At 44.3% G+C, this 4,426-nt stretch overlaps 1 pseudogene; it reads right to left on the reverse strand.

Annotated features, from left to right (window-relative positions):
- Positions 1 to 2,247: 2,247 nt before the first annotated feature.
- LOC101564025 lies at positions 2,248 to 3,043 on the reverse strand (annotated as a pseudogene).
- Between the last annotated feature and the right edge of the window lie 1,383 nt (positions 3,044 to 4,426).

A 4,426-nucleotide genomic window follows, 5' to 3' on the forward strand; every position in this document is an offset into this window, starting at 1 on the left:
GAGCGGGTGGAGAGGCGGACTCTGCTCGGAAAGGGATCCTGCGAGAGGGAGAGGAAGGTCTCACACACGTGCGCGCCGAGATCAGTTGGAAAAGGGATCCCGCGAGAGCGGGCGGAAGGCGGGCTCTGCCTGGAAAGGGATCCCGCGAGAGCAAGCAGGAGGGTTCTGCCTGGAAAGGGATCCCGCGAGAGCTGATGGAAGGCAGGCTCTGCCTGGAAAGGGATCCTGAGAGAGCGGGTGGGATCCCCCCCCCCCCCCCCCCCCCCCCCATGCCCGGCCGAGGTCTGCCTGGAAAGGGATTCCGAGAGAGCGGGCGGAAGGAGGGCTCTGCCTGGAAAAGGATCCCGCGAGAGCGAGCGGAAGGAGGGCTCTGCCTGGAAAGGGATCCCGCGAGAGCTGGTGGAAGTCAGGCTCTGCCTGGAAAGGGATCCTGAGAGAGCGGGTGGAATCCCCTCCCCCCCCCATGCCCGGCCGAGGTCTGCCTGGAAAGGGATTCCGAGAGCGGTCGGAAGGACCCACACACAGGCGCCGGGCCTGCATTGGCTGGAAAGGGTTAGTCCATTATTTCGGATTTTAGATGTCCCGTGAGCTGTGGGTGTGTGTGAAATGATGGGGAAATCCTTGTGATTTTAAGAAGGGTGTATCCAAAATGTATAAATCTAATAAAGACTATGATTGAATAGTGTTTCTTAAAAGAGACATAAATACTGAAATTAGAAAAAAGATTTTGCCTTTATTCATTAAACATAGCAAGAAAGATGTTAATCTTGGGCTGGTGAGATGACTCAGTGGTCTAAGGCACCTACTTGGAACAAGCTTGGCAAAGCACAGGGACCGCAGTTCAATCCCCCGGCACCACATGCAAAGCACAGGGACCGCGGTTCAATCCCCCAGCACCACATGCCAGCCAGCCCTGCCCCCTGGTGGGCTGAGCTGCCCCCCCCACACACTAGTAAATAAATAAAATTAAAAAAAAAAGAAAAGATGTAAATCTTGGGCCAGTGATATGACTCAGTGGTGCCTAATAAGGCCATCACAGTTCTGCAATTTGGTTAAAATAACCTGCAAAGGCAGGCATGATTTGAAGTTTTTGTAATTGGCAATATATACCTTGAACTTAAAGGAGACAATTGTATGATGTAGATTCAAAAGATGATTGAAAACAGGACAAAATAATCAAAAATAGGAATGGGGAAAAGACAACTGCTTATGAAGTAAAAGTTAGCAGGAGCTAGTTCTTTTGTGTCACAGGGTCTAGCAATTGTGAAGACTCACTTTAGAATGAAGTCAGACTCACATTTAATTTTTTGGTGAGAATTAACTCAAGCCAAGTCTACATAAAGCGGTGATCTTCAGATTCTGAAGAAAGAAGGTTGCCCAGGCAAGAACCCTCACACACTTCTCAAAAGTCGCGAACACTTCAGCTCCTGATTCTCAGGGAATGTATCTGCCCTGCTTGGCGTCCCATTGTATAGAGGATGCCACTAAAAAGACCTGATCAGGGCCACATGCAGGGAGGCAGGGGCTGCGCCCTGAGGGCACACACCTGAGCCTGACAAGCACCCACTACGTGGGGCACACACTGTGCAATTTGACTGCATTCTCCAAACAAGAATAAAGCTGTGAGCCTCACAGAGAGCAGACAGCAAAAGGGAGAGACCACAGTAAAGATAAACTACGTCATTTAGTCCACTATTTACAAACACTGAAGTGCTTGCCATGATGTAGGAAACACTATGTGTTGAATCTCTTACAAAGTGGGAATATCGACAGTGATATACAATTTAAAGAAGGACGTAGATTGACCACCGTGACGGAGCTGTGCTTGGATGCAGGAGACCTGTACGATGAGGTCATTTTTTGTTTTGTTTTGTTTTTTGTACCTGGGCTAGAACTCAGGACCTTGTACTTGCCAGGCAGCTTCTTCTGCTGCTGCACTGGCCCCATAACGACCCCTTGAGGTTGTATTTGGTCAATTAGTTGAGCGCACCACCAAGGTTATGTTGACTGGATAAATTGTGTTCAGCTACATTGTTTTCTATGTCCATATGCGATAAATGCTTCTTAGTTGCTGTTGAATTAGATCTCTCTTGACTTGTGTTGGCTATGGTAGCTCTCTGATTCCCCAGTCAATATATTTTGTATATGAGCATACCAATAAATTGGCTAAATTTATCATGAGAAATTTTCTTTTTTTTTTTTCCATCACAAATAGGACTTTATTTATCACTATTAAAAATCTGGATTTTAAATGGACTCTTGCACTGGTGGTTCATATCCATCAGCTCGTTCAGCTTTAGCTCCAGGCTTATCCCCAGGAGCCTTTCCAGAGCTGCTACCTTCACCATGAAGCTCCATGAGTTTTCCCAATTCAAACGTGGGCTTCTTCAGCATTTTTACTTTTCTGACAAAGACATCATGAAGAGGGTAGATAGACTGGCAAGCCTTTTCCATATCTTTCCCAGTGCTGTCTGGAATCAGCTTATTGACCACTTCCTTCAAGTCATTTGTCTGCACCTCCCGGGTCATGATTTCCATCATCTTCTTCCAGATCTGGCGGACCTGCTGGTGCTGAGCATAAGAGGTCTTCCGTATCTGATTGTTGCGTTTTTTAGTAAAGCCAACACAGAGCAGTCGAAGCAAATAACCATCGGTAGTCTTGACATCAACATGAGCTTCGATCATGGTCTGCCATTTTTTGACCATGGAACACATTTTGTCCCGGGTGAGGTCCATGCCATGGAAGTTAGCCAGGCAGTTTTTGCCCTGAACATCTTCAGTAATTAGCTTGAATTTTCTAAAAGGCAACTTCATCATTCTGCAGGTCAGCAAGGCTCACTTCAAACACACGACCTTTGAGCCCATCAGATGCAATTTTGGTTCCTTGGGTTCTGGTGACGAGTGTTTTTCCAATATTTCTTATGTTGAACATAGCCGGAGCCTTCACATCATAGCAGTCTTTTTTAGAAAATGGATCAACCACTTTCTTCTTGGCTCCTTTTTTGCTGCCTTTCGTAAGGCGCTTGTTCTTGCCTACCGCCATGGTGCTGCTCAGAGAGCCAAAAGGGCGAAATTTTCTTTTTAACGAGATAAAATTAGAAGAGTATGGACCAAATACACTAGATGAACAGTTTCCATATAGAGCGCAGCCCCACAATTCATAGATGCATATGGCCCTCACGCTGCATATCAGCAGTTCCTAGAGTGGATCTTCACACCAAAAACACATAATAGCAACGATGTTCATTGATGTCTATTCCCTCAAACCACAATAACCAGAGGTCTTCCAATTTTCCATTTTCACAGTCTAGTTTATTCATTTTCTGCATAGGAAGTGTTCATCATTCTTCAAGTCAGTGCCACTTTACTAAATCTGAGACATTCTTGGGGGCTGGGGAGATAGCTCAGTTGAATAAGTGTGTGCCTGGCAAACCCAAGGGCCTGAGTTCAATCTCCAGTTCCCGCAAAAAAAAAAAAAAAAAAAAAAAATCTGAGACATTCTCATATCTGTGCTCTACCCAGGAATGAAGTTGACTGCCTCCAGTTCTGTTCACTGGAATTTTAAACACACTTTAGTTGATTATGCAAGACAAATAATTGAAGACCAAATGATTTGTTCTATAAATAGACGTCATGCACATGACACCATCATGCACAAATTTTGATACTCTGTGTATAGGTTCAAAGAACAGTGTCTGCCCGTCAGAAATGTTTCCCGACTGAGGAAAATTGCCTCTTCCAAATTGATTATTTAAAAATACCTATTGCCATGCTGATTTTTCATGAACTCTATGGCATGAAGAGTTCATAAAATGTACCCAGAGGCTCCAAATGGGAAAGTAGATCTGAAAACTGGGTAAACAACAGTGAATGGAGGAAAACGATGCTCCTGTAAGTTGTCTTCTGCACAACAAATAATGAGGTTATTATGAATTTGAGAATAACCCAGTCATGTAGAATTACATTTTCCCAACATGTACTTGTTTTAGTTTTCCAAACTCCACCTTCTATAAGAGTAATTCAGGAAATGCAGTAATGCAAAATAAGTCCAACCATTTCTTAGTTGAAATTCTTTTAAGTTTAGTGATGTCCACCATTTCCTTTATAGAAGAACCCTCATCCTTAGTCTATGGATGGTGAGGACCTGAGGAAAACAACCTTTGGGAAAATGGATCCTCCCTTTTTAATGTGTTTTTACTGCACATGCAGTGGTTTCTGAGCTCACTGAAAGCACTGTGTATGACGTCCTGCCATGAGAACAACACGACATTGTCAGAGTCAATAGCACTGCACATTAGTGAGAATAATAAATAGCAATTTGTAAGAATGCATCCAAAAAAGAGAAGGAGAATTGTTAAAGGATGAGTAGAGGGGCTGGTGAGATGGCTCAGTGGTCTAAAGCACCTACTTAGAACAAACTTAGCAA

This window comes from Octodon degus, unplaced genomic scaffold (assembly GCF_000260255.1).
Source record: "Octodon degus isolate 3935 unplaced genomic scaffold, OctDeg1.0 scaffold00036, whole genome shotgun sequence".
Taxonomy (NCBI): Eukaryota; Metazoa; Chordata; class Mammalia; order Rodentia; family Octodontidae; genus Octodon; species Octodon degus.